The sequence below is a fragment of the Protopterus annectens genome, chromosome 10.part0 (genome assembly GCF_019279795.1).
Source record: "Protopterus annectens isolate FY-2018-M chromosome 10.part0, PAN1.0, whole genome shotgun sequence".
Classification (NCBI taxonomy): Eukaryota; Metazoa; Chordata; order Ceratodontiformes; family Protopteridae; genus Protopterus; species Protopterus annectens.
This window is the reverse complement of record NC_056744.1, coordinates 1093918557-1093931422: the sequence shown is the minus strand read 5'-3', so window position 1 is coordinate 1093931422 and position 12866 is coordinate 1093918557. Positions and strand designations below refer to the sequence as shown.

General features: G+C 43.3%; 1 protein-coding gene across 5 annotated transcripts in view; it reads right to left on the bottom strand.

Moving 5' to 3' along the window:
- The window catches only part of SRSF11 (serine and arginine rich splicing factor 11), a 1393100-nt gene that overhangs the window by 671894 nt on the left and 708340 nt on the right, over positions 1 to 12866 (bottom strand). The window lies entirely within an intron of this gene.

Below are 12866 nucleotides of genomic sequence, written 5' to 3'. Positions count from 1 at the left end.
AGGCCAATGCTGTGTCCCATAAGGTCATTGCTTGTCTGCAGAGGGTTAGGAATGAGTACCTCCCTGCTTGTTTATGTACCACATGACCGTAGTGTTCCGTCTTTATCAGTAATTGTCCTGGATGAAGCAGGTCCTTGAAAGCTGTCATGGCATTTTGAACAGCTAGCATCTCTTTCTGATTGATGTGAAGATGCATCTGGTTTGCAGGCCATGTGCCCTGAATACATTTTCCTGCCATATGGGCCCCCCAGGCATAATCTGATGCATCTGTTGCCAGTGTCTGTCTGGCTGTGGGTAAACTGAATGGCAGAGCCTTGTTGTGGTGACGGGCTTCTGCCCAACATCAAAACTCCCGTTGTAGGCAGGGAATGAGTGCAATTACTGTCTCCAGGCTGTGGCAATGCCGAGTCCAAACACTTTTCAGATACTATTGTAGGTTCCTCATATGCAGTCTGGCATATGGAATTGGTAGAATGCAAGATACCATGAAACCCAAGGCCTGCAGGATTTTCCTTGCAGATAAGTGGGTTTTTGTTGTCAATTTCCTGAAGTAAGTAGTCAGTTGTTTTTGCTTGTCTGGCGTGAGATAAGCCATCTGGGCAGTTGTATTTAAGCTTGCACCCAGGAATATTATCTCTTGAGGGGGCACTAGTTTTGATTTCTTTTCGTTTACTGTGTACCCTAGGCCAATTAGTAATCTTTTTACGAATGCTTTAGAAGAGTGCCTTTGTTCTCTGCTTGAATTAGGCAGTCGTCCAAGTGGGGATATATTCGAATTCCTTTTTGTCTGCAAAACGCAATTACTGGTGCCAAGCATTTTGTAAAGACCCTGGGCACAGTAGATAAGCCAAAGGGCAGTGCAGAGAATTGGTAATGCATTGAGCCAGCTATGAATCTGAGGTATCTTCTGCAAGACTGTGATTGGGACATGCAGGTATGCCTCTTTTAGGTCCAAAGTTACTAGCCAAGCCCTCTTGCCCAGCATGGGCAGTAGCTGCTGAAGAGTCAACATCTTGAATTTTGGAACTTCCAGAAACTTTAGTGTAGACAGGTCCAGAATTTGTCTCCAGGTTTTGTCCTTCCTGGGTACTAGGAAAAGTCTGGAGTAAAATCCTTGTCCCTGCTCTTTTTGTGGTACTTGCTGAGTGGCCCTCATGCCCATGAGGGCTGTAATTTGTTTTTGTGCCTCTGCCCACTGACTGTGTGGCATGTCTGGCATGCCCTTTGACCTTGGTAGTGTGTGAAAATGGAACCTGTAACCTTGGGACACTATGTTCAGAACCCATTTGTCTTGGGTAACCATTTGCCAATTTGATGAAAAAAGTGATAGTTTTCCCCCTAAGGGGCTGTCAAAAGAAAACTGCTTGGAACTGGTAGAGGAAAGTCATTGGGACTGTTTTCTGTATGGCTGGATTTGTCTTCTCCGCTTTTGGAGGTAGGAGCACCCCATTGTTTAGGCCTGTATGAGCCTTGGGGCTGAGATCTGCCTCTGGGATGCCTGTATCTGCCTCTTTGTGGTCTGAGACTGGAAAGGACCAATTTTTAGAAGGCCAGTTCCTACTAAACCTGGGTGACTGTACCTGTAAGAAATCCTTGACTGCATGGATTTTGCTTTATCCTCCATCTTTTTCAACACCTTTTCTGCTTTAGTACCAAACAAAGTAATATGCTGTAAGAGCATCTAATAATTTTGCTTTAACATGATCAGGCAGATTTTGTTCCTTTAACCAAGCATGCCTTCTAATAACAGAACCTGTAACAGCGGCCCTGCAAGAGGCCTCCGGTGAATCATAACCCCATTGCAAATTATGCTTTCCCACTTGTTCAGTTGCACGCAATAAATCCTGCCAATTCCTTGTTCTCTGAACATTCAGTACTTGTAAGCATTTTCTGTTTTAGTGACATTAAATATTGCTGATATTTAAGCATATGAAATTGACAATTTAAAGCCGTTACAGCCAGGGTGGCAGAAGTGTAAACTTTCTTCCCCCATCTGTCTAGAGCCCTAGAATCCCTATCAGAGGGGACTTTTTTTTTGCAGTGGAAGCCTTTACCCCCCTTGGGACCCCGAGATATAGTTTCTGGGTCAACAGCGGGGTTTTTATATAGGAATTTATGAGAATCCGGGACTCTGTATTATCTGTCTGGCTTAGCAGGTACAGGGGGTAGAGAGTCAGGGGACAGTCAGGACTCTGAAAATACATAATCTACAATTGTCTAGAACAAGTGGAATAGCAAGGGGTCTGTGCCGAGGAAGAAGCAGGAAATCTCTGAGCCTTTTCTTAGACTCAGAATAGTCTTGGCTCTCCCAGTGGAAATGCTCCCTCATAGTATGCAGCGTTTCCCCAAAAGAATAGTCCTCAGGAGGAGAGGCTGAAGGAATGGACTCTTCAGCATCAGAATCCTTATAGAGAAGCATGGAGTAATCCTACTCAGAAGAGGAATCAGAGGAAATAGATACCTGACCAGAAGAATCATACTCTGTCTCTTGCCTAGGCCTCATCAGGAGGGGGATGGGAGCCCCTGATAAAAGTAATTAGGTCTTTGGCCATTTTGAGCATCTGTTTTTTAGGCATGGAAGTCTGAATAGGAGAATGCTGTACTTGTTTCTTTGTCTTTAAAGCTGCTTTAGTCTTTGAAGCGGAGGATGGCTCAATATAGCTGTGTAGGTCTGAAGACACCCTCAGAAGCAGATGCCTGCTCAGTGGCTCCGAACCCATCTGAGGGATTAATTTCCGAGTGTCCAATACCTTGAGTTTCCGGAGGCCCAGTCGGCTCCACGTGGGAGTCGGTAGCGGCCTGTGGCTCTGAGGTAGTGGGCGCCAGGGGATGCAAAAGCTCCTCACTGAGAACCAGCGACTGGCCTAGAAGAGGCTTCGTCGTCTGTTTAGGACCTCGGATGCCTATCCTTGTCCTTGCATTTTTTGTAAACTCTGGTTGTCGGCTGTTCCGCCGGCATTATATAATTAAATCTTCGGCCAAAGTAATGAAATGCAAAATCGAACAGATGCTTGATAGTGTGTTGGTTGAATCCAGCACAAAATTTATTTTTTTTATTTATTTAACATTTTGTTGACCGGGAAAGTCCGACTAGGTTCCACAGATCCTGTTTTCAGCAGAGGCCCGGGGAGAAACACTCCAGAACAGACAGTTAGCAACGTTGTGATCAGGGCCTAGGTAAGGAATACAGTAAGAGTGAAAATCCTTATGAGGTATTTGCTTCCCACAAGAAATACAATTGTTAACTTTTTCTGACACCGGTCTGGAGCAAGAAAAAAAGTTTCCCCAACGGGGTACTTAGCTTTAATGAAGACTTTGGTTCTGAAATTCAGATTTGAAAATCTCAGGAGTCAGCCGACCGGCACTTGCGAACTGCTTTTGCTTCGGGCACCGCGCGGCAAGAAAGACTGAAGAAAATGGCGTCGGTTGCATCTTTTATACCCCTGGCGCACTGATGTCAGGGAAGAGGCAACAGACGCCGGACCTAGACTTTGGAATTCTGGCCGACTGAGGGTAGCCTGCCAGCAGGATAACAAAGAGTAATGACTGCAACAGTGAAACACGATGAACATCAGCCAAGCCTGTGCCACACCACAGATAATCAAAGCCCACCATTCTCCTCTAAATTTCCACTCCCATGAGGGAATGGGAGCAGAGTCTGCTTTAGAAGCAAAAGAGAACACTTCTACAGAGAAAGGGAAGTTGAGAAATGAACTGTTGTCATTTAGTCAAGTGGGACTTACCTAAAGGGCTTTTACAAACCAGGCCTGCCTTTTCACCACAGCTTTTTTAACTTCTTTTAAGTTCAAAGAATACTGTCCATTTACCTTAACCTTTAGTGCCCTTTTATTTTACTTTGCCAGCATCATGCCTTCTCCACTAAATCCTGTCATGTTCTGCAGCCAAAGTATCCAAGTTTTAGTTTTATCATCAGACCTTCCAGTGAACAGTCAAGATTTCTTTCCTTAAATACTGACTAATTTGCAAAAGTCGTAAGAGTTTTCTCCTACACTATTGTTCAAAAGCACCTAATTCTTGCAATCCATACAATTCTTGAAAGTTTTCAAAATCGCCATTCAAAAGTACCAATTTTGTGCCATAAAACCTTATAGGTTAACAAAGACACATTCTGCTACTGGGAAAACTCACAGCTTTGATTCTATGGACTTCCAAAAACAAAATGTAGGAAGAAAGCACAACAGCCGAGGTAGAAATGCTGTATCGTATGTTGTATTGCTGCCACACTTCAAAAGAAATTTCCAAGGCCCATAAACGCTCCAAACAAAGTTTATTAAAGTAGATATAGTACAAATGAAATGCGTCGACCTAGGTTTCGTCCGTCTCCACGGACTTCTTCTTTGATTCTATGGACCTTTTCTGGCAGTGTGAAGTCTCTGATTTGTAATCTCTCATCAAAATTTACCAGTGATTTCTTCCTAAGAAATGTCTTTATATTTCGTGGCTGCAGTTATAACCTGCAGCGATTCTTGAGCCAGGTAAACTAAAATGTGTCACTGCCTCCACTTCTCCATCAATATTCAAAGAACCAGCAGTGCTTTAATATACATTTTTTAAAAGAAACGCCTTTATTGAATCACTTATGACATAAGCAATCATAAATTTATATAAATGAAAATAAACCATACGGACATATTTTCAGTTTCAAACATTATGCATCACATATAATCTTCTATACAGTCATTGCCAGTCAAACATTACATAGCTCATTCACTCCCTGCCTTCCCCTTAAACCTAATTTCTCCTCCAAAACATTATTCTGCATGTACTGTTCCACAATTCCCACTTTGTCCATGTAATTTGGCACCTACCTATTTTCTAAAGATCCCGCTTCCAGTTCTTTTATTTCCATTAATATATTCACTACTTCTAGTACGGCTGGTTTAGACTTTGATTTCTATTTTCTAATAACTGCTTTTTTGGCAGCCACCACAATTAAATTCAACAAACTCTTTCTACATCTAGACAATTCCTATTCTGCACCACACCTTAGGGGGAAAAAAACATTTCCTTAGTTACGTGAACTTGCTCATCCAGTATTTCTGACAGTAGTCTGCAAGCTCATTACACTTCCAAAAATATTTTCCCAATTACCTCTTTCTTCATCACACCTCCAAAATTTGACATCTACCCAAGGAAAAATTCTTTGGAGTCTGCTTGGGGTATAAAAATATTTATTTAACATTTGTTTACCTGGAAAGTCTGACTTGAAACAAAGCCCATTTTCAGTGGCAGCCCAGGGAGAAACATTCCAGACGCATGTCTTTGTGATGTGGGAGGAAACCGCAGTACCAGGAGGAAACCCACACGAATGCAGGGGGGACATGCAGACTCCGCACAGAAGGCACCCCAAGTTGAGAATAGAGCCGGAAAACCTCTTGCTGTAAGGCAAGAACACAACCACTGCGCCTTCCACAAATACCTATGCAAACACTTCCAAGAAAAGATTCTAAACCTTCTAGACTTTGTTGCATACTTGGCACCAGTACATATATCCTCTCATTCTTTTCTTGTGAACTGCTTATCCAATCTCTCCTCCCAATGCTTTCTAACCTCTGATTCCTACAGTTATCATGCAATAATTTATATGCACTACTAATTATCCCTTTAAATAGCAGCTTCTGTTCTAGATTCTACTAAAAAACTCTACCAGTGCTGGTCTTTTATTTGGGATCCTGCTATTCCTTTCTCCCCTATTCTACACTCGGACATCAATCCTTGACTAGACATATACAGAGCACCTTCCCTAACAAATGTTTTGGCCTCTTCCTATTCTATTACCCTTTCCTCTCTAATAATTTGCTCCCAATACACTGGATCCTTTGACAGTTTTCTCCAGTAAATTCCAGCCCCCCCTCCCTTTTGCTTATTTTCTACACTCCTAACTGCAGTCACTCCTATCAGCAGAATCTCCATTCTCAAGTTGGTTTAGTTCTTACTACTTTCTGCTACTTTATGAATACAATCTTCTCTATGGTTATAGTCTCCTTAAGGAGACTAAAATCTCAGTCTCTCATTTCTTGAGCTGTCCCCTCATTTCCTCAATATCCCTTTCCACTTTGAATTACAGCTTTCTGTTTGTGCTATGTATAGAATATTTTAATGGTGTAGCTCTGAAATATCCCATTCAAATCAGGTAATCCCAAACCACCTTGCTCTATTGGAAGGATCAACTTATCCCCACTTGACTCTTGCTCTCTTCCCCTAATAGATAAAATCCTTCAAATTCTTTATTAACTGCTATCCACAACTTCTCTGATTGACCATGGATTTTTCAAAGTTGAACAGCAAACTAGCTTCTGCACTTCTTTCCCCAGTCTCCTCAATTTTACCCATCAGGGTAACACTGTCACCATATCAGCAGATGTTATTTCTTCCAGCAAGTCTGATTACAGCATCTGATTCATGTAACCTTGCATTTTGCATGAAACATTTTGCACATAACCAGGATGACAATATACATCCTTGTCACACTCCCTTCCCAATCCTGAACAAATTATTCTACATTAGGTTACAGCTGCTGCCTCTTCAACTGCAAACAGATGCACAAGTAGGCATACCAACGTGACCCAGTATTTCCCATTTCTTGACAATTTGTTGTGATCCAGGCCTCAAAATAGTTAAAGAAAAACTAAATGTGTTCTGGTATTCCCTTGCATTTCCCCATTATACAGCTATGTTAGCTACAGTAAATTCTCAGTTAACCAGCACCCATGGGGATTAGTAGATGCCGGATAAGTATAATTTCTGGTTGCTTGTGAGTTACTATTAAAAACATATCTGACAAATACTGTACCCTATACTATATCATAAACACTGTACTGATTTGATTTTAATACTGAAATACTGTAAGTAAAAGCCTCGGTGGAATAATATTTTAAACTGGTCTTTCTGCTAGAAGGTGTGCCACACAGAATGGCTTTCAGTGGCACACTGAGTGGACTGGAATTGAATGAAGTAAATAGAGACAGAGAGAGATTGAATGCATGTATGAAAGCAAAATCGACTGTGTTTGTCAGAGATCGGAGAGACGTATGAAAGCTGAAGAGAGAGAGAAAGTGTGTGTGTGAGAGAGATTGGAGAAATGTTTGAAAGCTGAAGAGCATGTGTGTGTGTGAGACCGGAGAGAGAGAGTGAGTGAATGCATATGAAAGCTGAAGAGACTGTGTGTGTGTGTGTGTGTGTGTGTGAGAGAGAGAGAGAGAGAGAGACAGATTGGAGAGAGAGAATGTGCAAACTGAGTGAGTGTTGACAATTTAGCAATTTGACTTGTTCGCAGGTTGGGGAGAGAGGGAATTTGTATTTTCCTTTTTAAAACACTAAAAACATAAGGTATGTTTCTACAGGGGGAAAACAAAGTGCAACACATGAAAAAAATGAACTGTTCATACTGTACTGTACTACTATGATTTTTTTTTTCTGGTTGCTTGAGAACCGGTTAACAGAGTTTACTGTATTTGATGTTCAGTGCAGCTGAGCAGTTTTACCTCTCTCTGGGTGAGGAAGGAGAGTGCGCCTAGGACACAATGCAAAAGAACCTCTAATGATGTTCACACTGTATAATTTTGGCAGTTACTTGTCTATAGCTGCTGGAGTTTAACTTGCAGGATTCTTAAGCATCATCTTGCTAGCAGGTGAAAAGTGCAACTTTTCAATAATTTCAACTCTTCTTAGCATAATCCTTTTGTAGGAATACAATATAAATTGGTGACTTCCAATCCAATAACTAATTATGACTCTTCAAAACTTGGTGGTGGATTATTAACATAACTGAAAGATTTATAACATTTTTGCTGGAATCCCATCACTTCCTACAACCCCCGTTACTGTAGCAAGACATTTGATTTCAATCTCCTGGATATCTGACTCTAGAACAGACAGCATTTCATTATATTTATCTGTGATGTTATGGTCCTTCTTATATAATTCACCTGTAATTTCTACATCATCTTAATATCGCTTGAACAATCACTTCCATCTTTACCTTTTACCATGACCATTTTTACATGAAAGTTTTTCATAACACTACCAATCTTCTTGAAATGATCTCATTCTTCTCCCATTCTATTTTCCTCCACTTCTTTACAGTGCTAACTTTAATGTCTCCACAATTCTTTTTGCTATCGTCTGAAATTTTACACAGAATTATACATTTTCCTCATCTCCATGCGTTTTTGCTCTCCTTCTTTCTTTGCCACTTCTAAAGCCTCCAGAAGCAGATCCTTTGCCTTCATAACCCAGTTTCAGTCTGAAACACTTACTGTCACCTCCTGGGCAATATCCTAAACTTCTATCCATAATCTGTCAGGCACTCTATGAATTCTAATCTCTAAAACCTGTTCTTCACCTCCACTACACATTTACATGATTTTCTACCTATATTTTACAATCCATAATAAACTGATGTTCCAAGACATAGTATGCTCCAGCTTTTTGCTTCTGTGCAAGCACTCTTCCACCAAGGATGGCAAATCTTTTCGATGAACTATGTTTGATAAAAGGGTAGAGAACACAGCACCAGCAACGGATCCCCTTAACAGAGGGATTGAAAATCTGGGATGCTGGGGATAAGGCAGAGCCACTAGGAAGAGATTTTAATCTAGGGATGAAGCAGCAGCATGCCCAAAACAACTTCTCAACCAGTTTCTTTCAGGTAAGCTGGGTTTGAACAGAGGAACCCAGACAGGGGTGTTGTCTTTCCTCCTTTGTTATTTGCTTTATATTTGGACCCACTGAAAAAGAAAAAAAAGGGACTCAAATGCAAATATGCAATTGATATGGCGTTGGCTTTATTTGCAGATGACATTATCTTGTACCTGATAAATCCAGTAAAGGATATCGCGTGGAACATTTTGAGACCATTTCAAGTTTTTCGGAATATAAAATGAATGGAGATAAAAAAAGAAGTTATGTCCTTACCATAACATTCCATGTAGAGTGTTCATCTCGCCTTTGTTCTTACACATGGGTTTGGAGCCGATTCTCGGCTCCGAGTCGGCCGAATTGCAAAGCTCTGAATCTCAGAGAAGCTCGAGATCAGCCCATATACCACAATCCTCCCTGCCATTACTCAGATCTAGTTTGCAAGCAAACCAGACGAAAGGATCCAAAACCTGTGGTGCTAGAAGCATACACTCTCTTCAGCCAGAGGCACTCTCTCACCACAGCAATAACTAATGGTCTAAGCATATATCCCATGACACACGGGACCACATACCCCGCAAAGGTTCAAGACACGTCGATCAGACTCTAATCCTACCAGCTCTTCCAAACACATGGGGGAGGGGGGATGTAAGAACAAAGGCGAGATGAACACTCTACATGGAACGTTATGGTAAGGACATAACTTCTTTATGTAAGAGTGTTCAATCTCGCCATTTGTTCTTACCCACGGGTAGCGTCCCTAGCTCCGTGACCCCCAAGTGGCTCATGGAAGAACGTTCCTAAGCACAGTGGAACCAAATGATGTCCTATCCTTGGAGACCTTGTCCACTCTATAATGAGTGATGAAAGTATGTGGTTTAGACCACGTGGCTGCTGCACAAATAGTGTCCAAAGGCAAGCGAGCCGCATGAGCTAAGGAGGTGGAAACGGATCTGGTAGAATGGGCCTTAGGTTTGTTTTGTAAGGATTGGTTTGATTTAGAGTATACAAATGTTATACAGTCAGCAAGCCATTTAGATAGTGTACGTTTAGTAATTGCCATGCCCTTTTTATCGTCTGCAAAAGCGACGAAGAGTTGATCTGTTTTTCTGAAGGCTTTGGTCCTGTCTAAATAAAATCTTAGCTGCCTGTGAACATCCAACTTGTGCAACATATACTCCAGTTTGTTAGTATGGTTTTTGAAAAAGGTAGGGAGTTCTATAGACTGGTTAATATTCGTAACTGAACATACTTTTGGAAAGAAAGATGGATTTGTACGCAAAGAAACCCTGTCTGGGTGGAATATCAGGTAAGGTGGTCTGACCGTCAATGCCTGCAGCTCTGAGACTCTACGAGTTGAGGTCACTGCGATGAGAAACAGTGTCTTCCACGACAAGAACTTTAGGAGGCATGACAAAGCAGGTTCAAAAGGTGGCAACATGAGTTGCGACAGCAGCAAATTCAGGTTCCATGGAAAGAAAGGTTTTCTGACAGGCGGTCTAAGATGGAAGGTTCCTTTCAAAAAGGCTTTACAAAGCCTGTGAGACATAATGGAAGAACCTCCCTCACCAATATGGAAGTTTGATATGGCCGCCAACTGAGTGGAAGTAGAAGCTCCTTCATGAAAAAGGATGGATAGGAATTCTAAAATTTTATGTAAAGGAGCTATCAAGGGATCTAAGTTTTGACTAGATGCCCAATATACAAAGCGTTTCCTCTTACTTGTATAGAGCTTAGTAGTAGAGGCTTTATGAGAAGCAACTAGGATGTGTTGAACTGACGGAAGGAGTAGATGAGACCTGGCTAGGCAGGGAAGCAGAGCAGCCAAGCTGCTAGTTTGAGGGACTGTAGAGACGGGTGAGGAACTCCCGACGAGTGTCTCAGCAGGTCTGGCACTGGGTCCAGAATCCACGGTTCCTCTATTTGATGAGCTCGAAGAAAGGGAAACCATATTTGACGAAGCCAGAATGGGGCTATGAGTATTATAGTCCTTTCCAGGCTCCTAGCTTTCTGTAGAAATCTGGGAATCAATGGAGTCGGTGGGAATGCATATAGGAGACTCGGGGGGCCAATCGTGTATCAGTGCGTCCCTGGGGACATCCCCCGGAGGGGGGTAGAAGGGCAAAGTAGCTTCTGCATTTTGCATTCAATGGGGAAGCAAACAGATTGCAGCAAGGCTGGCCCCATTTGCGGAAGATCTTTTCCACAGTCTGTGAATTCAGGGACCACTCGTGACGTAACAGGATGGCTCTGCTCAACCTGTCCACAATGACGTTGGATGACCCCGGGATGTGCGTTGCTATCAGAAAGCAACCCGTGGACTCTGCCCATTGCCAAATTCTCATGGCCTCTCTGCATAACAGGTAAGACCTGGTTCCCCCTTGCTTGTTTATGTACCAGACTACAGACATGTTTGTCTGTCTGAAATGCTACTGTCCCTAGAGGTAAGAGGGCTTGGAAGTGTTGCAACGCTAGGAACACCGCCCTCAACTCCAGAACATTTATATGGAGATTGTACTCTTTGCTGGACCATTCTCCTTGGACTGTTCTTCCCTGAAAAAGGCCCCCCCACCCTATCAGGGAAGCGTCCGTGGTTATTGTGGCTGTTGGAATGGGTAGAACGAACAGACTACCGACAGCGAGATTCTGGTCGCGCACCCACCATGAGAGGTCCTGTCTGCAAGATTCTGTTATCCTGATCTCGTGCATTAGGGGTAGGTGTTGGAACGACCACTGCGCAAAGAGCAGCCATTGAAGAATCCTCATGTGTAACCTTCCCATAGGGACTGCAATTAATGCGGCTGCCATCAGTCCCAACACTTTTAACACCAGTTTGGCCGGGGCTTTCTTGCTGACTAGAAGAAGTAGGACCTGCTGTTGAGCGTTGAAGCTCTTACTGGGGGGAGTTTTAGTAGTGTCGATCGTGTATTCAGATCTGCTCCAATGAAGGAAATACACTGTGAGGGCGATAAGCAAGACTTTTAGAAGTTTATGGATATCCCTAAGTGGGAACAAAGGCCGATTGTGTAGTCTCTGGCTTGCAATAGTCGACGCTCGGTGGTGGCGGTGAGGAGCCAGTCGTCCAGATAGGGAAACACCTGGAATCCTTGTCGTCTCTAGTGAGCCGCAACTACTGCCATGCATTTGGTGAATACCCTGGGGGGGGGGGGGGGGGGGATTGAGGTGAGTCCAAAGGGCAGAGCCCGAAACTGAAAGTGACTGGCCGGAAGCGCAGGTGATCTCTGGACGGTCTGGCCATTTTGATGTGGTAGTACGCGTCTTTGAGATCTATACAGCACATCCAATCGTCCTTTTGTAAGAATGGAAGGATCGATTGAAGTGTGACCATCAGGAACTTTTCCTTCTTCACGAAGTTGTTGAGATGGCTGAGATCTAAAATCGGTCTCCAGTCCCCTGTCTTTTTTGTAACTAAAAAGCACCTTGAGTAAGTTCCGAATCCTCTTTGGTCCGCAGGGACTGGTTGGATGACTCTGTTTTCGAGCAGCTTTGAAATTTCTACAGCTGCTAGTTTTCGCAGATGGGGTGGCACGTCTGGAAATTTTCTTTGTAGAGGTGGTGTTAAAAAGAAGGGGATTTTGTATCCTCTGGTTATAATGCTTTTTACCCAAGAATCTGAAGTAATGTTTAGCCAGGCCAGTGGGTATAAAGCTAAGCGACCCCCGACAGTCTCCAGAGCAGGACAGCCGGGCCTCCGTTCAGGAGTGCTGGAAAGGCTTCCCAGGGACGGAATCCCTGTCGCTTTGGTTATGCGGACCCCCTCTGCCGCCGGGGCGGCGTCTTCCATTTCAACCCCCTCCTCTGCCTCTGGAGGGGGTATCACTCTGTGTGATCTGGAAAGATCCCTGATTCTTACGGAACCACATTTTTCCGCCTCGTTGCCCTTTGGGGTACGGTCTAGTAGGAGCGGAAAAATGGACCCCGAAAGTAGACAGGGCCTTTCCCTCTTGCTCGCACCGAGTGAGAGTCTCCTTAACCTTGGGCCCGAAAAGTGTGGCACCATCACAGGGGGCATTGGCAAAGGAAGACTTGAAGGCTTCTGCAAAGGAGCACAGCCGCATCCATGATTGTCTTCAAAGAGCAATCGCTGAAGCTGCAGCTCTACTCGATCCCTCGGCTGCATACAAGATGAGCCTCATGGATGAGTTTACTATAGATGTGAGGGTGTTAAGTTGTGCTGTTACCTT